Raw genomic sequence first — 23471 nt, forward strand, 5'->3', positions numbered from 1 at the left:
GGCAAGAAAGGTCAGGCTTAAAGAAACCAATGAGAGTAAACTGACCTGTTTGTTGTCTCTAAAAAACACCAGAAGAAAAATGTCCAGGGTCAATGCCGACCTGCATGAAAGTGGAATAAACTGCAAGGTAAGTAATGTAAGATCCCCAAGACAGCGCTACAAGGTCACCGTTGGACAGTGGCTTGTTGGAAGAGCAGGGTAATGACTCCCAGCAAGAACTGACAAATCTGGTGCAGTCCAGGAGGCTGAGGTGCCCTGTGGTTCTTAAGGGAGCTGGTGGCCACAGAAGTTAACGCATCTCACTTTTGATATTGACCTCCCCCACTCCCCTTTGCTCAGAGACACTTTTGCTCATATCAGTTCATCAAATACCCATGGAACTTGATCAGTTTGTCTGTCAGTTGTTCAACTTTAGCATTGGTCGATATTACCCAGTTGAAGAGATTTATTTTCCACATAAATCCGTAGAATTCCTGCGGAAATAGAGCATTGGTGGTTCAGTGGTAGAATTCTCGCCTGCCACGCGGGAGACCCGGGTCCGATTCCCGGCCAATGCAGCAGAGGTCGCCTTTTAACGCCATGTTAGTCGTTCTTCATAAGCGGCAGCTGTCCCCAGAGCCATGAGCACAGCGCAGCTTCACTCACTGGTGGTTGGGTGGCAGAGTTGTTGTTTCCCGCGCAGGGGACCCAGGTTCGATTCCCAGCAAAAGCAAAGCAGTGTATCTTGCTACTTTAGAAGTGGGCAACTTATCAGTGTTTTACAGGGAACTAGTGGAAGCACTCTAGACCACGCTTTTCCATGCTTGTTCAACGAAGTACACGCAATTATGGCTCATGCACCTGTGAAAAACTACTGAAGGCAATAAAAAGGCTGCAGGCAAGAAAGGTCAGGCTTAAAGAAACCAATGAGAGTAAACTGACCTGTTTGTTGTCTCTAAAAAACACCAGAAGAAAAATGTCCAGGGTCAATGCCGACCTGCATGAAAGTGGAATAAACTGCAAGGTAAGTAATGTAAGATCCCCAAGACAGCGCTACAAGGTCACCGTTGGACAGTGGCTTGTTGGAAGAGCAGGGTAATGACTCCCAGCAAGAACTGACAAATCTGGTGCAGTCCAGGAGGCTGAGGTGCCCTGTGGTTCTTAAGGGAGCTGGTGGCCACAGAAGTTAACGCCTCTCACTTTTGATATTGACCTCCCCCACTCCCCTTTGCTCAGAGACACTTTTGCTCATATCAGTTCATCAAATACCCATGGAACTTGATCAGTTTGTCTGTCAGTTGTTCAACTTTAGCATTGGTCGATATTACCCAGTTGAAGAGATGTATTTTCCACATAAATCCGTAGAATTCCTGCGGAAATAGAGCATTGGTGGTTCAGTTGTAGAATTCTCGCCTGCCACGCGGGAGACCCGGGTCCGATTCCCGGCCAATGCAGCAGAGGTCGCCTTTTAACGCCATGTTAGTCGTTCTTCATAAGCGGCAGCTGTCCCCAGAGCCATGAGCACAGCGCAGCTTCACTCACTGGTGGTTGGGTGGCAGAGTTGTTGTTTCCCGCGCAGGGGACCCAGGTTCGATTCCCAGCAAAAGCAAAGCAGTGTATCTTGCTACTTTAGAAGTGGGCAACTTATCAGTGTTTTACAGGGAACTAGTGGAAGCACTCTAGACCACGCTTTTCCATGCTTGTTCAACGAAGTACACGCAATTATGGCTCATGCACCTGTGAAAAACTACTGAAGGCAATAAAAAGGCTGCAGGCAAGAAAGGTCAGGCTTAAAGAAACCAATGAGAGTAAACTGACCTGTTTGTTGTCTCTAAAAAACACCAGAAGAAAAATGTCCAGGGTCAATGCCGACCTGCATGAAAGTGGAATAAACTGCAAGGTAAGTAATGTAAGATCCCCAAGACAGCGCTACAAGGTCACCGTTGGACAGTGGCTTGTTGGAAGAGCAGGGTAATGACTCCCAGCAAGAACTGACAAATCTGGTGCAGTCCAGGAGGCTGAGGTGCCCTGTGGTTCTTAAGGGAGCTGGTGGCCACAGAAGTTAACGCCTCTCACTTTTGATATTGACCTCCCCCACTCCCCTTTGCTCAGAGACACTTTTGCTCATATCAGTTCATCAAATACCCATGGAACTTGATCAGTTTGTCTGTCAGTTGTTCAACTTTAGCATTGGTCGATATTACCCAGTTGAAGAGATGTATTTTCCACATAAATCCGTAGAATTCCTGCGGAAATAGAGCATTGGTGGTTCAGTGGTAGAATTCTCGCCTGCCACGCGGGAGACCCGGGTCCGATTCCCGGCCAATGCAGCAGAGGTCGCCTTTTAACGCCATGTTAGTCGTTCTTCATAAGCGGCAGCTGTCCCCAGAGCCATGAGCACAGCGCAGCTTCACTCACTGGTGGTTGAGTGGCAGAGTTGTTGTTTCCCGCGCAGGGGACCCAGGTTCGATTCCCAGCAAAAGCAAAGCAGTGTATCTTGCTACTTTAGAAGTGGGCAACTTATCAGTGTTTTACAGGGAACTAGTGGAAGCACTCTAGACCACGCTTTTCCATGCTTGTTCAACGAAGTACACGCAATTATGGCTCATGCACCTGTGAAAAACTACTGAAGGCAATAAAAAGGCTGCAGGCAAGAAAGGTCAGGCTTAAAGAAACCAATGAGAGTAAACTGACCTGTTTGTTGTCTCTAAAAAACACCAGAAGAAAAATGTCCAGGGTCAATGCCGACCTGCATGAAAGTGGAATAAACTGCAAGGTAAGTAATGTAAGATCCCCAAGACAGCGCTACAAGGTCACCGTTGGACAGTGGCTTGTTGGAAGAGCAGGGTAATGACTCCCAGCAAGAACTGACAAATCTGGTGCAGTCCAGGAGGCTGAGGTGCCCTGTGGTTCTTAAGGGAGCTGGTGGCCACAGAAGTTAACGCCTCTCACTTTTGATATTGACCTCCCCCACTCCCCTTTGCTCAGAGACACTTTTGCTCATATCAGTTCATCAAATACCCATGGAACTTGATCAGTTTGTCTGTCAGTTGTTCAACTTTAGCATTGGTCGATATTACCCAGTTGAAGAGATGTATTTTCCACATAAATCCGTAGAATTCCTGCAGAAATAGAGCATTGGTGGTTCAGTGGTAGAATTCTCGCCTGCCACGCGGGAGACCCGGGTCCGATTCCCGGCCAATGCAGCAGAGGTCGCCTTTTAACGCCATGTTAGTCGTTCTTCATAAGCGGCAGCTGTCCCCAGAGCCATGAGCACAGCGCAGCTTCACTCACTGGTGGTTGAGTGGCAGAGTTGTTGTTTCCCGCGCAGGGGACCCAGGTTCGATTCCCAGCAAAAGCAAAGCAGTGTGTCTTGCTACTTTAGAAGTGGGCAACTTATCAGTGTTTTACAGGGAACTAGTGGAAGCACTCTAGACCACGCTTTTCCATGCTTGTTCAACGAAGTACACGCAATTATGGCTCATGCACCTGTGAAAAACTACTGAAGGCAATAAAAAGGCTGCAGGCAAGAAAGGTCAGGCTTAAAGAAACCAATGAGAGTAAACTGACCTGTTTGTTGTCTCTAAAAAACACCAGAAGAAAAATGTCCAGGGTCAATGCCGACCTGCATGAAAGTGGAATAAACTGCAAGGTAAGTAATGTAAGATCCCCAAGACAGCGCTACAAGGTCACCGTTGGACAGTGGCTTGTTGGAAGAGCAGGGTAATGACTCCCAGCAAGAACTGACAAATCTGGTGCAGTCCAGGAGGCTGAGGTGCCCTGTGGTTCTTAAGGGAGCTGGTGGCCACAGAAGTTAACGCCTCTCACTTTTGATATTGACCTCCCCCACTCCCCTTTGCTCAGAGACACTTTTGCTCATATCAGTTCATCAAATACCCATGGAACTTGATCAGTTTGTCTGTCAGTTGTTCAACTTTAGCATTGGTCGATATTACCCAGTTGAAGAGATGTATTTTCCACATAAATCCGTAGAATTCCTGCGGAAATAGAGCATGGGTGGTTCAGTGGTAGAATTCTTGCCTGCCACGCGGGAGACCCGGGTCCGATTCCCGGCCAATGCAGCAGAGGTCGCCTTTTAACGCCATGTTAGTCGTTCTTCATAAGCGGCAGCTGTCCCCAGAGCCATGAGCACAGCGCAGCTTCACTCACTGGTGGTTGAGTGGCAGAGTTGTTGTTTCCCGCGCAGGGGACCCAGGTTCGATTCCCAGCAAAAGCAAAGCAGTGTATCTTGCTACTTTAGAAGTGGGCAACTTATCAGTGTTTTACAGGGAACTAGTGGAAGCACTCTAGACCACGCTGTTCCATGCTTGTTCAACGAAGTACACGCAATTATGGCTCATGCACCTGTGAAAAACTACTGAAGGCAATAAAAAGGCTGCAGGCAAGAAAGGTCAGGCTTAAAGAAACCAATGAGAGTAAACTGACCTGTTTGTTGTCTCTAAAAAACACCAGAAGAAAAATGTCCAGGGTCAATGCCGACCTGCATGAAAGTGGAATAAACTGCAAGGTAAGTAATGTAAGATCCCCAAGACAGCGCTACAAGGTCACCGTTGGACAGTGGCTTGTTGGAAGAGCAGGGTAATGACTCCCAGCAAGAACTGACAAATCTGGTGCAGTCCAGGAGGCTGAGGTGCCCTGTGGTTCTTAAGGGAGCTGGTGGCCACAGAAGTTAACGCCTCTCACTTTTGATATTGACCTCCCCCACTCCCCTTTGCTCAGAGACACTTTTGCTCATATCAGTTCATCAAATACCCATGGAACTTGATCAGTTTGTCTGTCAGTTGTTCAACTTTAGCATTGGTCGATATTACCCAGTTGAAGAGATGTATTTTCCACATAAATCCGTAGAATTCCTGCAGAAATAGAGCATTGGTGGTTCAGTGGTAGAATTCTCGCCTGCCACGCGGGAGACCCGGGTCCGATTCCCGGCCAATGCAGCAGAGGTCGCCTTTTAACGCCATGTTAGTCGTTCTTCATAAGCGGCAGCTGTCCCCAGAGCCATGAGCACAGCGCAGCTTCACTCACTGGTGGTTGGGTGGCAGAGTTGTTGTTTCCCGCACAGGGGACCCAGGTTCGATTCCCAGCAAAAGCAAAGCAGTGTATCTTGCTACTTTAGAAGTGGGCAACTTATCAGTGTTTTACAGGGAACTAGTGGAAGCACTCTAGACCACGCTTTTCCATGCTTGTTCAACGAAGTACACGCAATTATGGCTCATGCACCTGTGAAAAACTACTGAAGGCAATAAAAAGGCTGCAGGCAAGAAAGGTCAGGCTTAAAGAAACCAATGAGAGTAAACTGACCTGTTTGTTGTCTCTAAAAAACACCAGAAGAAAAATGTCCAGGGTCAATGCCGACCTGCATGAAAGTGGAATAAACTGCAAGGTAAGTAATGTAAGATCCCCAAGACAGCGCTACAAGGTCACCGTTGGACAGTGGCTTGTTGGAAGAGCAGGGTAATGACTCCCAGCAAGAACTGACAAATCTGGTGCAGTCCAGGAGGCTGAGGTGCCCTGTGGTTCTTAAGGGAGCTGGTGGCCACAGAAGTTAACGCCTCTCACTTTTGATATTGACCTCCCCCACTCCCCTTTGCTCAGAGACACTTTTGCTCATATCAGTTCATCAAATACCCATGGAACTTGATCAGTTTGTCTGTCAGTTGTTCAACTTTAGCATTGGTCGATATTACCCAGTTGAAGAGATGTATTTTCCACATAAATCCGTAGAATTCCTGCGGAAATAGAGCATTGGTGGTTCAGTGGTAGAATTCTCGCCTGCCACGCGGGAGACCCGGGTCCGATTCCCGGCCAATGCAGCAGAGGTCGCCTTTTAACGCCATGTTAGTCGTTCTTCATAAGCGGCAGCTGTCCCCAGAGCCATGAGCACAGCGCAGCTTCACTCACTGGTGGTTGAGTGGCAGAGTTGTTGTTTCCCGCGCAGGGGACCCAGGTTCGATTCCCAGCAAAAGCAAAGCAGTGTGTCTTGCTACTTTAGAAGTGGGCAACTTATCAGTGTTTTACAGGGAACTAGTGGAAGCACTCTAGACCACGCTTTTCCATGCTTGTTCAACGAAGTACACGCAATTATGGCTCATGCACCTGTGAAAAACTACTGAAGGCAATAAAAAGGCTGCAGGCAAGAAAGGTCAGGCTTAAAGAAACCAATGAGAGTAAACTGACCTGTTTGTTGTCTCTAAAAAACACCAGAAGAAAAATGTCCAGGGTCAATGCCGACCTGCATGAAAGTGGAATAAACTGCAAGGTAAGTAATGTAAGATCCCCAAGACAGCGCTACAAGGTCACCGTTGGACAGTGGCTTGTTGGAAGAGCAGGGTAATGACTCCCAGCAAGAACTGACAAATCTGGTGCAGTCCAGGAGGCTGAGGTGCCCTGTGGTTCTTAAGGGAGCTGGTGGCCACAGAAGTTAACGCCTCTCACTTTTGATATTGACCTCCCCCACTCCCCTTTGCTCAGAGACACTTTTGCTCATATCAGTTCATCAAATACCCATGGAACTTGATCAGTTTGTCTGTCAGTTGTTCAACTTTAGCATTGGTCGATATTACCCAGTTGAAGAGATGTATTTTCCACATAAATCCGTAGAATTCCTGCAGAAATAGAGCATTGGTGGTTCAGTGGTAGAATTCTCGCCTGCCACGCGGGAGACCCGGGTCCGATTCCCGGCCAATGCAGCAGAGGTCGCCTTTTAACGCCATGTTAGTCGTTCTTCATAAGCGGCAGCTGTCCCCAGAGCCATGAGCACAGCGCAGCTTCACTCACTGGTGGTTGAGTGGCAGAGTTGTTGTTTCCCGCGCAGGGGACCCAGGTTCGATTCCCAGCAAAAGCAAAGCAGTGTGTCTTGCTACTTTAGAAGTGGGCAACTTATCAGTGTTTTACAGGGAACTAGTGGAAGCACTCTAGACCACGCTTTTCCATGCTTGTTCAACGAAGTACACGCAATTATGGCTCATGCACCTGTGAAAAACTACTGAAGGCAATAAAAAGGCTGCAGGCAAGAAAGGTCAGGCTTAAAGAAACCAATGAGAGTAAACTGACCTGTTTGTTGTCTCTAAAAAACACCAGAAGAAAAATGTCCAGGGTCAATGCCGACCTGCATGAAAGTGGAATAAACTGCAAGGTAAGTAATGTAAGATCCCCAAGACAGCGCTACAAGGTCACCGTTGGACAGTGGCTTGTTGGAAGAGCAGGGTAATGACTCCCAGCAAGAACTGACAAATCTGGTGCAGTCCAGGAGGCTGAGGTGCCCTGTGGTTCTTAAGGGAGCTGGTGGCCACAGAAGTTAACGCCTCTCACTTTTGATATTGACCTCCCCCACTCCCCTTTGCTCAGAGACACTTTTGCTCATATCAGTTCATCAAATACCCATGGAACTTGATCAGTTTGTCTGTCAGTTGTTCAACTTTAGCATTGGTCGATATTACCCAGTTGAAGAGATGTATTTTCCACATAAATCCGTAGAATTCCTGCGGAAATAGAGCATGGGTGGTTCAGTGGTAGAATTCTTGCCTGCCACGCGGGAGACCCGGGTCCGATTCCCGGCCAATGCAGCAGAGGTCGCCTTTTAACGCCATGTTAGTCGTTCTTCATAAGCGGCAGCTGTCCCCAGAGCCATGAGCACAGCGCAGCTTCACTCACTGGTGGTTGAGTGGCAGAGTTGTTGTTTCCCGCGCAGGGGACCCAGGTTCGATTCCCAGCAAAAGCAAAGCAGTGTATCTTGCTACTTTAGAAGTGGGCAACTTATCAGTGTTTTACAGGGAACTAGTGGAAGCACTCTAGACCACGCTGTTCCATGCTTGTTCAACGAAGTACACGCAATTATGGCTCATGCACCTGTGAAAAACTACTGAAGGCAATAAAAAGGCTGCAGGCAAGAAAGGTCAGGCTTAAAGAAACCAATGAGAGTAAACTGACCTGTTTGTTGTCTCTAAAAAACACCAGAAGAAAAATGTCCAGGGTCAATGCCGACCTGCATGAAAGTGGAATAAACTGCAAGGTAAGTAATGTAAGATCCCCAAGACAGCGCTACAAGGTCACCGTTGGACAGTGGCTTGTTGGAAGAGCAGGGTAATGACTCCCAGCAAGAACTGACAAATCTGGTGCAGTCCAGGAGGCTGAGGTGCCCTGTGGTTCTTAAGGGAGCTGGTGGCCACAGAAGTTAACGCCTCTCACTTTTGATATTGACCTCCCCCACTCCCCTTTGCTCAGAGACACTTTTGCTCATATCAGTTCATCAAATACCCATGGAACTTGATCAGTTTGTCTGTCAGTTGTTCAACTTTAGCATTGGTCGATATTACCCAGTTGAAGAGATGTATTTTCCACATAAATCCGTAGAATTCCTGCAGAAATAGAGCATTGGTGGTTCAGTGGTAGAATTCTCGCCTGCCACGCGGGAGACCCGGGTCCGATTCCCGGCCAATGCAGCAGAGGTCGCCTTTTAACGCCATGTTAGTCGTTCTTCATAAGCGGCAGCTGTCCCCAGAGCCATGAGCACAGCGCAGCTTCACTCACTGGTGGTTGGGTGGCAGAGTTGTTGTTTCCCGCGCAGGGGACCCAGGTTCGATTCCCAGCAAAAGCAAAGCAGTGTATCTTGCTACTTTAGAAGTGGGCAACTTATCAGTGTTTTACAGGGAACTAGTGGAAGCACTCTAGACCACGCTTTTCCATGCTTGTTCAACGAAGTACACGCAATTATGGCTCATGCACCTGTGAAAAACTACTGAAGGCAATAAAAAGGCTGCAGGCAAGAAAGGTCAGGCTTAAAGAAACCAATGAGAGTAAACTGACCTGTTTGTTGTCTCTAAAAAACACCAGAAGAAAAATGTCCAGGGTCAATGCCGACCTGCATGAAAGTGGAATAAACTGCAAGGTAAGTAATGTAAGATCCCCAAGACAGCGCTACAAGGTCACCGTTGGACAGTGGCTTGTTGGAAGAGCAGGGTAATGACTCCCAGCAAGAACTGACAAATCTGGTGCAGTCCAGGAGGCTGAGGTGCCCTGTGGTTCTTAAGGGAGCTGGTGGCCACAGAAGTTAACGCCTCTCACTTTTGATATTGACCTCCCCCACTCCCCTTTGCTCAGAGACACTTTTGCTCATATCAGTTCATCAAATACCCATGGAACTTGATCAGTTTGTCTGTCAGTTGTTCAACTTTAGCATTGGTCGATATTACCCAGTTGAAGAGATTTATTTTCCACATAAATCCGTAGAATTCCTGCGGAAATAGAGCATTGGTGGTTCAGTGGTAGAATTCTCGCCTGCCACGCGGGAGACCCGGGTCCGATTCCCGGCCAATGCAGCAGAGGTCGCCTTTTAACGCCATGTTAGTCGTTCTTCATAAGCGGCAGCTGTCCCCAGAGCCATGAGCACAGCGCAGCTTCACTCACTGGTGGTTGGGTGGCAGAGTTGTTGTTTCCCGCGCAGGGGACCCAGGTTCGATTCCCAGCAAAAGCAAAGCAGTGTATCTTGCTACTTTAGAAGTGGGCAACTTATCAGTGTTTTACAGGGAACTAGTGGAAGCACTCTAGACCACGCTTTTCCATGCTTGTTCAACGAAGTACACGCAATTATGGCTCATGCACCTGTGAAAAACTACTGAAGGCAATAAAAAGGCTGCAGGCAAGAAAGGTCAGGCTTAAAGAAACCAATGAGAGTAAACTGACCTGTTTGTTGTCTCTAAAAAACACCAGAAGAAAAATGTCCAGGGTCAATGCCGACCTGCATGAAAGTGGAATAAACTGCAAGGTAAGTAATGTAAGATCCCCAAGACAGCGCTACAAGGTCACCGTTGGACAGTGGCTTGTTGGAAGAGCAGGGTAATGACTCCCAGCAAGAACTGATAAATCTGGTGCAGTCCAGGAGGCTGAGGTGCCCTGTGGTTCTTAAGGGAGCTGGTGGCCACAGAAGTTAACGCCTCTCACTTTTGATATTGACCTCCCCCACTCCCCTTTGCTCAGAGACACTTTTGCTCATATCAGTTCATCAAATACCCATGGAACTTGATCAGTTTGTCTGTCAGTTGTTCAACTTTAGCATTGGTCGATATTACCCAGTTGAAGAGATGTATTTTCCACATAAATCCGTAGAATTCCTGCGGAAATAGAGCATTGGTGGTTCAGTGGTAGAATTCTTGCCTGCCACGCGGGAGACCCGGGTCCGATTCCCGGCCAATGCAGCAGAGGTCGCCTTTTAACGCCATGTTAGTCGTTCTTCATAAGCGGCAGCTGTCCCCAGAGCCATGAGCACAGCGCAGCTTCACTCACTGGTGGTTGAGTGGCAGAGTTGTTGTTTCCCGCGCAGGGGACCCAGGTTCGATTCCCAGCAAAAGCAAAGCAGTGTATCTTGCTACTTTAGAAGTGGGCAACTTATCAGTGTTTTACAGGGAACTAGTGGAAGCACTCTAGACCACGCTTTTCCATGCTTGTTCAACGAAGTACACGCAATTATGGCTCATGCACCTGTGAAAAACTACTGAAGGCAATAAAAAGGCTGCAGGCAAGAAAGGTCAGGCTTAAAGAAACCAATGAGAGTAAACTGACCTGTTTGTTGTCTCTAAAAAACACCAGAAGAAAAATGTCCAGGGTCAATGCCGACCTGCATGAAAGTGGAATAAACTGCAAGGTAAGTAATGTAAGATCCCCAAGACAGCGCTACAAGGTCACCGTTGGACAGTGGCTTGTTGGAAGAGCAGGGTAATGACTCCCAGCAAGAACTGACAAATCTGGTGCAGTCCAGGAGGCTGAGGTGCCCTGTGGTTCTTAAGGGAGCTGGTGGCCACAGAAGTTAACGCCTCTCACTTTTGATATTGACCTCCCCCACTCCCCTTTGCTCAGAGACACTTTTGCTCATATCAGTTCATCAAATACCCATGGAACTTGATCAGTTTGTCTGTCAGTTGTTCAACTTTAGCATTGGTCGATATTACCCAGTTGAAGAGATGTATTTTCCACATAAATCCGTAGAATTCCTGCAGAAATAGAGCATTGGTGGTTCAGTGGTAGAATTCTCGCCTGCCACGCGGGAGACCCGGGTCCGATTCCCGGCCAATGCAGCAGAGGTCGCCTTTTAACGCCATGTTAGTCGTTCTTCATAAGCGGCAGCTGTCCCCAGAGCCATGAGCACAGCGCAGCTTCACTCACTGGTGGTTGGGTGGCAGAGTTGTTGTTTCCCGCGCAGGGGACCCAGGTTCGATTCCCAGCAAAAGCAAAGCAGTGTATCTTGCTACTTTAGAAGTGGGCAACTTATCAGTGTTTTACAGGGAACTAGTGGAAGCACTCTAGACCACGCTTTTCCATGCTTGTTCAACGAAGTACACGCAATTATGGCTCATGCACCTGTGAAAAACTACTGAAGGCAATAAAAAGGCTGCAGGCAAGAAAGGTCAGGCTTAAAGAAACCAATGAGAGTAAACTGACCTGTTTGTTGTCTCTAAAAAACACCAGAAGAAAAATGTCCAGGGTCAATGCCGACCTGCATGAAAGTGGAATAAACTGCAAGGTAAGTAATGTAAGATCCCCAAGACAGCGCTACAAGGTCACCGTTGGACAGTGGCTTGTTGGAAGAGCAGGGTAATGACTCCCAGCAAGAACTGACAAATCTGGTGCAGTCCAGGAGGCTGAGGTGCCCTGTGGTTCTTAAGGGAGCTGGTGGCCACAGAAGTTAACGCCTCTCACTTTTGATATTGACCTCCCCCACTCCCCTTTGCTCAGAGACACTTTTGCTCATATCAGTTCATCAAATACCCATGGAACTTGATCAGTTTGTCTGTCAGTTGTTCAACTTTAGCATTGGTCGATATTACCCAGTTGAAGAGATTTATTTTCCACATAAATCCGTAGAATTCCTGCGGAAATAGAGCATTGGTGGTTCAGTGGTAGAATTCTCGCCTGCCACGCGGGAGACCCGGGTCCGATTCCCGGCCAATGCAGCAGAGGTCGCCTTTTAACGCCATGTTAGTCGTTCTTCATAAGCGGCAGCTGTCCCCAGAGCCATGAGCACAGCACAGCTTCACTCACTGGTGGTTGGGTGGCAGAGTTGTTGTTTCCCGCGCAGGGGACCCAGGTTCGATTCCCAGCAAAAGCAAAGCAGTGTATCTTGCTACTTTAGAAGTGGGCAACTTATCAGTGTTTTACAGGGAACTAGTGGAAGCACTCTAGACCACGCTTTTCCATGCTTGTTCAACGAAGTACACGCAATTATGGCTCATGCACCTGTGAAAAACTACTGAAGGCAATAAAAAGGCTGCAGGCAAGAAAGGTCAGGCTTAAAGAAACCAATGAGAGTAAACTGACCTGTTTGTTGTCTCTAAAAAACACCAGAAGAAAAATGTCCAGGGTCAATGCCGACCTGCATGAAAGTGGAATAAACTGCAAGGTAAGTAATGTAAGATCCCCAAGACAGCGCTACAAGGTCACCGTTGGACAGTGGCTTGTTGGAAGAGCAGGGTAATGACTCCCAGCAAGAACTGATAAATCTGGTGCAGTCCAGGAGGCTGAGGTGCCCTGTGGTTCTTAAGGGAGCTGGTGGCCACAGAAGTTAACGCCTCTCACTTTTGATATTGACCTCCCCCACTCCCCTTTGCTCAGAGACACTTTTGCTCATATCAGTTCATCAAATACCCATGGAACTTGATCAGTTTGTCTGTCAGTTGTTCAACTTTAGCATTGGTCGATATTACCCAGTTGAAGAGATGTATTTTCCACATAAATCCGTAGAATTCCTGCGGAAATAGAGCATTGGTGGTTCAGTGGTAGAATTCTCGCCTGCCACGCGGGAGACCCGGGTCCGATTCCCGGCCAATGCAGCAGAGGTCGCCTTTTAACGCCATGTTAGTCGTTCTTCATAAGCGGCAGCTGTCCCCAGAGCCATGAGCACAGCGCAGCTTCACTCACTGGTGGTTGAGTGGCAGAGTTGTTGTTTCCCGCGCAGGGGACCCAGGTTCGATTCCCAGCAAAAGCAAAGCAGTGTATCTTGCTACTTTAGAAGTGGGCAACTTATCAGTGTTTTACAGGGAACTAGTGGAAGCACTCTAGACCACGCTTTTCCATGCTTGTTCAACGAAGTACACGCAATTATGGCTCATGCACCTGTGAAAAACTACTGAAGGCAATAAAAAGGCTGCAGGCAAGAAAGGTCAGGCTTAAAGAAACCAATGAGAGTAAACTGACCTGTTTGTTGTGTCTAAAAAACACCAGAAGAAAAATGTCCAGGGTCAATGCCGACCTGCATGAAAGTGGAATAAACTGCAAGGTAAGTAATGTAAGATCCCCAAGACAGCGCTACAAGGTCACCGTTGGACAGTGGCTTGTTGGAAGAGCAGGGTAATGACTCCCAGCAAGAACTGACAAATCTGGTGCAGTCCAGGAGGCTGAGGTGCCCTGTGGTTCTTAAGGGAGCTGGTGGCCACAGAAGTTAACGCCTCTCACTTTTGATATTGACCTCCCCCACTCCCCTTTGCTCAGAGACACTTTTGCTCATATCAGTTCATCAAATACCCATGGAACTTGATCAGTTTGTCTGTCAGTTGTTCAACTTTAGCATTGGTCGATATTACCCAGTTGAAGAGATGTATTTTCCACATAAATCCGTAGAATTCCTGCGGAAATAGAGCATTGGTGGTTCAGTGGTAGAATTCTCGCCTGCCACGCGGGAGACCCGGGTCCGATTCCCGGCCAATGCAGCAGAGGTCGCCTTTTAACGCCATGTTAGTCGTTCTTCATAAGCGGCAGCTGTCCCCAGAGCCATGAGCACAGCGCAGCTTCACTCACTGGTGGTTGAGTGGCAGAGTTGTTGTTTCCCGCGCAGGGGACCCAGGTTCGATTCCCAGCAAAAGCAAAGCAGTGTATCTTGCTACTTTAGAAGTGGGCAACTTATCAGTGTTTTACAGGGAACTAGTGGAAGCACTCTAGACCACGCTTTTCCATGCTTGTTCAACGAAGTACACGCAATTATGGCTCATGCACCTGTGAAAAACTACTGAAGGCAATAAAAAGGCTGCAGGCAAGAAAGGTCAGGCTTAAAGAAACCAATGAGAGTAAACTGACCTGTTTGTTGTCTCTAAAAAACACCAGAAGAAAAATGTCCAGGGTCAATGCCGACCTGCATGAAAGTGGAATAAACTGCAAGGTAAGTAATGTAAGATCCCCAAGACAGCGCTACAAGGTCACCGTTGGACAGTGGCTTGTTGGAAGAGCAGGGTAATGACTCCCAGCAAGAACTGACAAATCTGGTGCAGTCCAGGAGGCTGAGGTGCCCTGTGGTTCTTAAGGGAGCTGGTGGCCACAGAAGTTAACGCCTCTCACTTTTGATATTGACCTCCCCCACTCCCCTTTGCTCAGAGACACTTTTGCTCATATCAGTTCATCAAATACCCATGGAACTTGATCAGTTTGTCTGTCAGTTGTTCAACTTTAGCATTGGTCGATATTACCCAGTTGAAGAGATGTATTTTCCACATAAATCCGTAGAATTCCTGCAGAAATAGAGCATTGGTGGTTCAGTGGTAGAATTCTCGCCTGCCACGCGGGAGACCCGGGTCCGATTCCCGGCCAATGCAGCAGAGGTCGCCTTTTAACGCCATGTTAGTCGTTCTTCATAAGCGGCAGCTGTCCCCAGAGCCATGAGCACAGCGCAGCTTCACTCACTGGTGGTTGGGTGGCAGAGTTGTTGTTTCCCGCGCAGGGGACCCAGGTTCGATTCCCAGCAAAAGCAAAGCAGTGTATCTTGCTACTTTAGAAGTGGGCAACTTATCAGTGTTTTACAGGGAACTAGTGGAAGCACTCTAGACCACGCTTTTCCATGCTTGTTCAACGAAGTACACGCAATTATGGCTCATGCACCTGTGAAAAACTACTGAAGGCAATAAAAAGGCTGCAGGCAAGAAAGGTCAGGCTTAAAGAAACCAATGAGAGTAAACTGACCTGTTTGTTGTCTCTAAAAAACACCAGAAGAAAAATGTCCAGGGTCAATGCCGACCTGCATGAAAGTGGAATAAACTGCAAGGTAAGTAATGTAAGATCCCCAAGACAGCGCTACAAGGTCACCGTTGGACAGTGGCTTGTTGGAAGAGCAGGGTAATGACTCCCAGCAAGAACTGACAAATCTGGTGCAGTCCAGGAGGCTGAGGTGCCCTGTGGTTCTTAAGGGAGCTGGTGGCCACAGAAGTTAACGCCTCTCACTTTTGATATTGACCTCCCCCACTCCCCTTTGCTCAGAGACACTTTTGCTCATATCAGTTCATCAAATACCCATGGAACTTGATCAGTTTGTCTGTCAGTTGTTCAACTTTAGCATTGGTCGATATTACCCAGTTGAAGAGATTTATTTTCCACATAAATCCGTAGAATTCCTGCGGAAATAGAGCATTGGTGGTTCAGTGGTAGAATTCTCGCCTGCCACGCGGGAGACCCGGGTCCGATTCCCGGCCAATGCAGCAGAGGTTGCCTTTTAACGCCATGTTAGTCGTTCTTCATAAGCGGCAGCTGTCCCCAGAGCCATGAGCACAGCGCAGCTTCACTCACTGGTGGTTGGGTGGCAGAGTTGTTGTTTCCCGCGCAGGGGACCCAGGTTCGATTCCCAGCAAAAGCAAAGCAGTGTATCTTGCTACTTTAGAAGTGGGCAACTTATCAGTGTTTTACAGGGAACTAGTGGAAGCACTCTAGACCACGCTTTTCCATGCTTGTTCAACGAAGTACACGCAATTATGGCTCATGCACCTGTGAAAAACTACTGAAGGCAATAAAAAGGCTGCAGGCAAGAAAGGTCAGGCTTAAAGAAACCAATGAGAGTAAACTGACCTGTTTGTTGTCTCTAAAAAACACCAGAAGAAAAATGTCCAGGGTCAATGCCGACCTGCATGAAAGTGGAATAAACTGCAAGGTAAGTAATGTAAGATCCCCAAGACAGCGCTACAAGGTCACCGTTGGACAGTGGCTTGTTGGAAGAGCAGGGTAATGACTCCCAGCAAGAACTGATAAATCTGGTGCAGTCCAGGAGGCTGAGGTGCCCTGTGGTTCTTAAGGGAGCTGGTGGCCACAGAAGTTAACGCCTCTCACTTTTGATATTGACCTCCCCCACTCCCCTTTGCTCAGAGACACTTTTGCTCATATCAGTTCATCAAATACCCATGGAACTTGATCAGTTTGTCTGTCAGTTGTTCAACTTTAGCATTGGTCGATATTACCCAGTTGAAGAGATTTATTTTCCACATAAATCCGTAGAATTCCTGCGGAAATAGAGCATTGGTGGTTCAGTGGTAGAATTCTCGCCTGCCACGCGGGAGACCCGGGTCCGATTCCCGGCCAATGCAGCAGAGGTCGCCTTTTAACGCCATGTTAGTCGTTCTTCATAAGCGGCAGCTGTCCCCAGAGCCATGAGCACAGCGCAGCTTCACTCACTGGTGGTTGGGTGGCAGAGTTGTTGTTTCCCGCGCAGGGGACCCAGGTTCGATTCCCAGCAAAAGCAAAGCAGTGTATCTTGCTACTTTAGAAGTGGGCAACTTATCAGTGTTTTACAGGGAACTAGTGGAAGCACTCTAGACCACGCTTTTCCATGCTTGTTCAACGAAGTACACGCAATTATGGCTCATGCACCTGTGAAAAACTACTGAAGGCAATAAAAAGGCTGCAGGCAAGAAAGGTCAGGCTTAAAGAAACCAATGAGAGTAAACTGACCTGTTTGTTGTCTCTAAAAAACACCAGAAGAAAAATGTCCAGGGTCAATGCCGACCTGCATGAAAGTGGAATAAACTGCAAGGTAAGTAATGTAAGATCCCCAAGACAGCGCTACAAGGTCACCGTTGGACAGTGGCTTGTTGGAAGAGCAGGGTAATGACTCCCAGCAAGAACTGACAAATCTGGTGCAGTCCAGGAGGCTGAGGTGCCCTGTGGTTCTTAAGGGAGCTGGTGGCCACAGAAGTTAACGCCTCTCACTTTTGATATTGACCTCCCCCACTCCCCTTTGCTCAGAGACACTTTTGCTCATATCAGTTCATCAAATACCCATGGAACTTGATCAGTTTGTCTGTCAGTTGTTCAACTTTAGCATTGGTCGATATTACCCAGTTGAAGAGATGTATTTTCCACATAAATCCGTAGAATTCCTGCGGAAATAGAGCATTGGTGGTTCAGTGGTAGAATTCTCGCCTGCCACGCGGGAGACCCGGGTCCGATTCCCGGCCAATGCAGCAGAGGTCGCCTTTTAACGCCATGTTAGTCGTTCTTCATAAGCGGCAGCTGTCCCCAGAGCCATGAGCACAGCGCAGCTTCACTCACTGGTGGTTGAGTGGCAGAGTTGTTGTTTCCCGCGCAGGGGACCCAGGTTCGATTCCCAGCAAAAGCAAAGCAGTGTATCTTGCTACTTTAGAAGTGGGCAACTTATCAGTGTTTTACAGGGAACTAGTGGAAGCACTCTAGACCACGCTTTTCCATGCTTGTTCAACGAAGTACACGCAATTATGGCTCATGCACCTGTGAAAAACTACTGAAGGCAATAAAAAGGCTGCAGGCAAGAAAGGTCAGGCTTAAAGAAACCAATGAGAGTAAACTGACCTGTTTGTTGTCTCTAAAAAACACCAGAAGAAAAATGTCCAGGGTCAATGCCGACCTGCATGAAAGTGGAATATACTGCAAGGTAAGTAATGTAAGATCCCCAAGACAGCGCTACAAGGTCACCGTTGGACAGTGGCTTGTTGGAAGAGCAGGGTAATGACTCCCAGCAAGAACTGACAAATCTGGTGCAGTCCAGGAGGCTGAGGTGCCCTGTGGTTCTTAAGGGAGCTGGTGGCCACAGAAGTTAACGCCTCTCACTTTTGATATTGACCTCCCCCACTCCCCTTTGCTCAGAGACACTTTTGCTCATATCAGTTCATCAAATACCCATGGAACTTGATCAGTTTGTCTGTCAGTTGTTCAACTTTAGCATTGGTCGATATTACCCAGTTGAAGAGATGTATTTTCCACATAAATCCGTAGAATTCCTGCGGAAATAGAGCATTGGTGGTTCAGTGGTAGAATTCTCGCCTGCCACGCGGGAGACCCGGGTCCGATTCCCGGCCAATGCAGCAGAGGTCGCCTTTTAACGCCATGTTAGTCGTTCTTCATAAGCGGCAGCTGTCCCCAGAGCCATGAGCACAGCGCAGCTTCACTCACTGGTGGTTGAGTGGCAGAGTTGTTGTTTCCCGCGCAGGGGACCCAGGTTCGATTCCCAGCAAAAGCAAAGCAGTGTATCTTGCTACTTTAGAAGTGGGCAACTTATCAGTGTTTTACAGGGAACTAGTGGAAGCACTCTAGACCACGCTTTTCCATGCTTGTTCAACGAAGTACACGCAATTATGGCTCATGCACCTGTGAAAAACTACTGAAGGCAATAAAAAGGCTGCAGGCAAGAAAGGTCAGGCTTAAAGAAACCAATGAGAGTAAACTGACCTGTTTGTTGTCTCTAAAAAACACCAGAAGAAAAATGTCCAGGGTCAATGCCGACCTGCATGAAAGTGGAATAAACTGCAAGGTAAGTAATGTAAGATCCCCAAGACAGCGCTACAAGGTCACCGTTGGACAGTGGCTTGTTGGAAGAGCAGGGTAATGACTCCCAGCAAGAACTGACAAATCTGGTGCAGTCCAGGAGGCTGAGGTGCCCTGTGGTTCTTAAGGGAGCTGGTGGCCACAGAAGTTAACGCCTCTCACTTTTGATATTGACCTCCCCCACTCCCCTTTGCTCAGAGACACTTTTGCTCATATCAGTTCATCAAATACCCATGGAACTTGATCAGTTTGTCTGTCAGTTGTTCAACTTTAGCATTGGTCGATATTACCCAGTTGAAGAGATGTATTTTCCACATAAATCCGTAGAATTCCTGCAGAAATAGAGCATTGGTGGTTCAGTGGTAGAATTCTCGCCTGCCACGCGGGTCCGATTCCCGGCCAATGCAGCAGAGGTCGCCTTTTAACGCCATGTTAGTCGTTCTTCATAAGCGGCAGCTGTCCCCAGAGCCATGAGCACAGCGCAGCTTCACTCACTGGTGGTTGGGTGGCAGAGTTGTTGTTTCCCGCGCAGGGGACCCAGGTTCGATTCCCAGCAAAAGCAAAGCAGTGTATCTTGCTACTTTAGAAGTGGGCAACTTATCAGTGTTTTACAGGGAACTAGTGGAAGCACTCTAGACCACGCTTTTCCATGCTTGTTCAACGAAGTACACGCAATTATGGCTCATGCACCTGTGAAAAACTACTGAAGGCAATAAAAAGGCTGCAGGCAAGAAAGGTCAGGCTTAAAGAAACCAATGAGAGTAAACTGACCTGTTTGTTGTCTCTAAAAAACACCAGAAGAAAAATGTCCAGGGTCAATGCCGACCTGCATGAAAGTGGAATAAACTGCAAGGTAAGTAATGTAAGATCCCCAAGACAGCGCTACAAGGTCACCGTTGGACAGTGGCTTGTTGGAAGAGCAGGGTAATGACTCCCAGCAAGAACTGACAAATCTGGTGCAGTCCAGGAGGCTGAGGTGCCCTGTGGTTCTTAAGGGAGCTGGTGGCCACAGAAGTTAACGCCTCTCACTTTTGATATTGACCTCCCCCACTCCCCTTTGCTCAGAGACACTTTTGCTCATATCAGTTCATCAAATACCCATGGAACTTGATCAGTTTGTCTGTCAGTTGTTCAACTTTAGCATTGGTCGATATTACCCAGTTGAAGAGATGTATTTTCCACATAAATCCGTAGAATTCCTGCGGAAATAGAGCATTGGTGGTTCAGTGGTAGGAACGAATGAGATCCAGAAGCTGAAACATAGTTCAACGTCGGTAAATGCACTGTCCTTCTTATACTCCTGATGGCCACCTGTTTTCACCGTTCGAGCAGAGCCCCACAGCCCAGGCCCACAACACCCCCCCAATAAAATGAGACTTCAAATTAATATGCTATTATAATCATTATTTATATTATAAAAAATAATTTTGTAGGTTTCAACCATTAGTGGTAGAATGGGTAGGTTTTAGGTGTAGTGTGGTTCTCCTGGTTAGGTTTAGGTGCGGTGTGGTTGTCCTGGTTAGGTTTAGGTGCGGTGTGGTTGTCCTGGTTAGGTTTAGGCACGGTGTGGTTGTCCTGGTTAGGTTTAGGTGCGGTGTGGTTGTCCTGGTTAGGTTTAGGTGCGGTGTGGTTGTCCTGGTTAGGTTTAGGTGCAGTGTAGTTGAACTGGGTAGGTCTTAAGGCCCAAGGGTTATTTTTAAAGAAAGGAAAAAAGAAAAAAAAGAAAAAAAAAAAGAAAAAATAGAAAGAAGAGGAAATATAAAAAATATATAGAGCAATTCAGATTTAATCAGGCCTTCCCTCTCTCAGACCTCATTGAGGCCCCTGGGGTATAATGTACCCAGTTTTTTAATCCAACTTCTCTCCGCCCGGAGTCTATCTTTTAGAAGCCAGAGTGAGTTGGCTTGGAGCACCGTGGCTCTGAGAGAGGGAAGGCCGTGGGACATGAAGTGTCTTACAATGAATCTACGTTTCTCTATTTTGTTTATTATGTTATGAGTATGCTGATAAATTCTCTTTCTAAGTTCATTCTTCGTCTGTCCCACGTATTGTCTCTTGCACTTATTGCAAAAGATCATGTATACACAGTTGGCGGTTTCCACTGAAGTATTTGAATCAACCTGAAAGATCTGTTTACTGGTCCTATTCTTTACCCATCTCAAATACACATAATATTTACACGACCCTGCTTTGGGATTCATATTGGTACTGGAACTTTGTATTTTACTTTGTACTAGAATATCCAAAAGATTTTTATTTCTTTTATAGGCCGCAATTGGTTTGTGATTCTGTAAATGAGAAGTCTCTTTCAATAACGTAGTGAAATTTTGTTTAGTAGCCCTATTTAGTTGTGTGCTCTGAGATGAGTAAAAGGTGACCAAAGGTATAATTTTTTCTTCTGTATTTTGAGCTGGCAGTGCAGGTGTCTCAATGTAATCTTTGAATTCTTTTAAGACATTTCTCAAAAACGGTCTCGTATAACCTCTGTGTTTGAGTGCTTTAAATAAAATTTTGGTTGCTTTTAAGAATTCTTCTTTCTGTGAACATATACGGTGGAATCTCAGCAATTGTGATTTAAGTATCCCTTTGAAGGTGTGTCTCGGGTGAAAACTGCTCCTATGTAATAGGCAGTGTGTATCAGTCTCCTTAAAGTAGACTTTATAGTCCAGCTGATTGTTCTGTTGAAATTTAAGTCCTTTATATGTCACTACATCTAAAAAATTAACTCTTTCACTGTCCAACTCAAATTTAATTTTAATAGATCTTTCATGTTGATTCAAATGCTCAGTAAATTTCATAAAATCCTGTTTTGAGTACGTCCACACTCCCCAGATGTCATCTAAAAATCTGAAATACGAAAACGGTTTGAGCGGTGCCGTAGCCAAAGCAGTCTCTTCCCAATGGGCCATGAAAATGTTAGCATACGAGGGTGCGAAGCGTTTTCCCATTGCAGTTCCTTTTATTTGTAAGAAGTATTTCGAGTTGAATTCAAAATCGTTTTTAGTCAAGTTGATTTCCAGTAACTTTAATAAATATTCATCCGGTCGTTTGCTGTCCGGGTATCTGCGCATGCACTCCCGTACTGCTTCAAGGCCTGCTCTGGTTTCTATGTTTGTATAGAGACTGTCGACGTCAATTGTGAACAACAGTGAATCAGAAGGGATCCTGAGTCCCTGGGTCTTCTGTATAAAATCATAGGTATCCTTTAAATAACTGTTATGTTTCTGTGATATACTACTTAAATGATATTCGATAAATTCAGCTATATTATATGTTTCGCTATTACAATCGGATACTATCGGTCTCCCTGGTGGTATCTTATCTGGAACACTCCAACTTTTCGAATTTTTGTGTATTTTTGGGAGTAAATAAAATCTTCTAGCTCTCAGTACTCCTGGACCCAACAGGTATTCCTTCTGTTTACTGTTGATGATTCTGTTTTCGTACATCTCTTCTAGGATCTCCTTGACTTCTATCTGGGTATGTGGATAAATAGGCCCTACTAGAGGGCTATAATGTTCAGTATTCTCGAGTTGTCTCATACCTTCCCAAATGTAGTTGTTCCTACTCATAATTACAACCGCGTTGCCTTTATCGGCCGGTTTTATAACTATCTTTTTGTTTTTCTTTAAATAACTCAGTGCTCTTTCTTCACTGGTGGTCAGATTGGAGATCTCGTTTCTTTCCCAGTGTAAATGTTTAAATGCTTTTAAATCAGCTTCCACAATTTGTGTTATCTGTTGGGGTAGACTGGAGAAAGGGGGAGTCCAATCTGAACCACCAGTGAACGGTTTCTTTTCTTTTCTATTTATTTTTCCTTCAAAAAAGGCTTCCAACTTAAGCCTTCTGTGGTATTTCTGAAGGCCTCTGAGTAATTCACCTCTTTGTGTTTTTTTATTTTTTGGTGCAGGAACGAAAGACAGTCCCTTCAATAAGACTGCCGTCTGATCTTCTGTAAGTTCAAGTGATGGTGCTAGATTCACAATTAATCTCTCAGTGCCATCACTCGGCCTGATGTTCACGGGAAGTTTAAACGATCTATCCAATGGTTCAGCATTGCTTTCGCTGTTCCAGCGGTCCAGTGTATACCATCCTCCTCCACCACAAACTCCTCTTTGGGGAGTTCCTCAATAGAGACCAATGTGTCCCTTATATATTTGTTAATCTTCTCTAGATGGACCTGTTCTTCCAAGGGTAATTTTTCTGAGAAGTTTATCAATGGGAAGTACAAAGCCGTGTGTGGTAATCGGCTTCTCGCCATTCTGTATGTTCTGTGTATCTCTTTAACGGTTAGCTCAATACATCTCTGTGCTCTGTTATTAATCCCTAGAGAAAAGATCAACAACTCGGGCTCCATTGCCATGGTGGCCTTTTCCATCAAGTTGCCCGCGTGTTGGAATTTAGCTCCCGGGAAACAGTCGATCTGCAAGTCTGCATGATTAAAGGTGGAGATTCTGCCCACATTGGAGTCCCCAATGATGACATATTTTCTTTTGAGGTTTAGACTCCAATCTTGGTTCTTTCTGGTGGTTTGAACATGTTTACTGGGTCTGCCCAGCGATCTTGGGGTCTCTGGTGTCCCAGGAAGCACTTGTTCCAACACGCGGTCAAATTCTGTCCCTTTCTCTTTTTCTAAACAGGCTGCTTCATCTATCTGTCCTATTTCGTCCGCATTCTCCTCTAAAAATCTCGTGAGAGCAGAATGTGGAGCGATATTGGTAAGGGAACCTTCATTAGATCCCTCTGAAAAAAGGAAAGGTGAAGACTCCACCCTAGTAAGGGAAGGTCGTGCAGTCACGGGTGGCTGATGTACTTGAGCTACTGTGATAACTCTATTATGTCTTAAAGTGTTTTCCTGTACCATTATTTCATTAACACCCTCTCTTGTAGTGATCTCTCCATCTTTGATGGTGTTAGCTCCCTCCGTTGTAGGA

General features: G+C 46.6%; 2 long non-coding RNA genes across 3 annotated transcripts in view; one reads left to right on the plus strand and one right to left on the minus strand.

The window, feature by feature from the left end:
- Window positions 1-23471, minus strand: part of LOC127979065 (uncharacterized) — a 232327-nt gene that overhangs the window by 114607 nt on the left and 94249 nt on the right. The window lies entirely within an intron of this gene.
- Window positions 1-23471, plus strand: part of LOC127979064 (uncharacterized) — a 298949-nt gene that overhangs the window by 50079 nt on the left and 225399 nt on the right. The window contains exon 2 of the long non-coding RNA XR_008158705.1: window positions 1440-4195. This is a non-coding gene — a long non-coding RNA (uncharacterized LOC127979064). The remainder of the gene's footprint in view (window positions 1-1439; window positions 4196-23471) is intronic.

This window comes from Carassius gibelio, chromosome B19 (assembly GCF_023724105.1).
Source record: "Carassius gibelio isolate Cgi1373 ecotype wild population from Czech Republic chromosome B19, carGib1.2-hapl.c, whole genome shotgun sequence".
NCBI lineage: Eukaryota > Metazoa > Chordata > Actinopteri > Cypriniformes > Cyprinidae > Carassius > Carassius gibelio.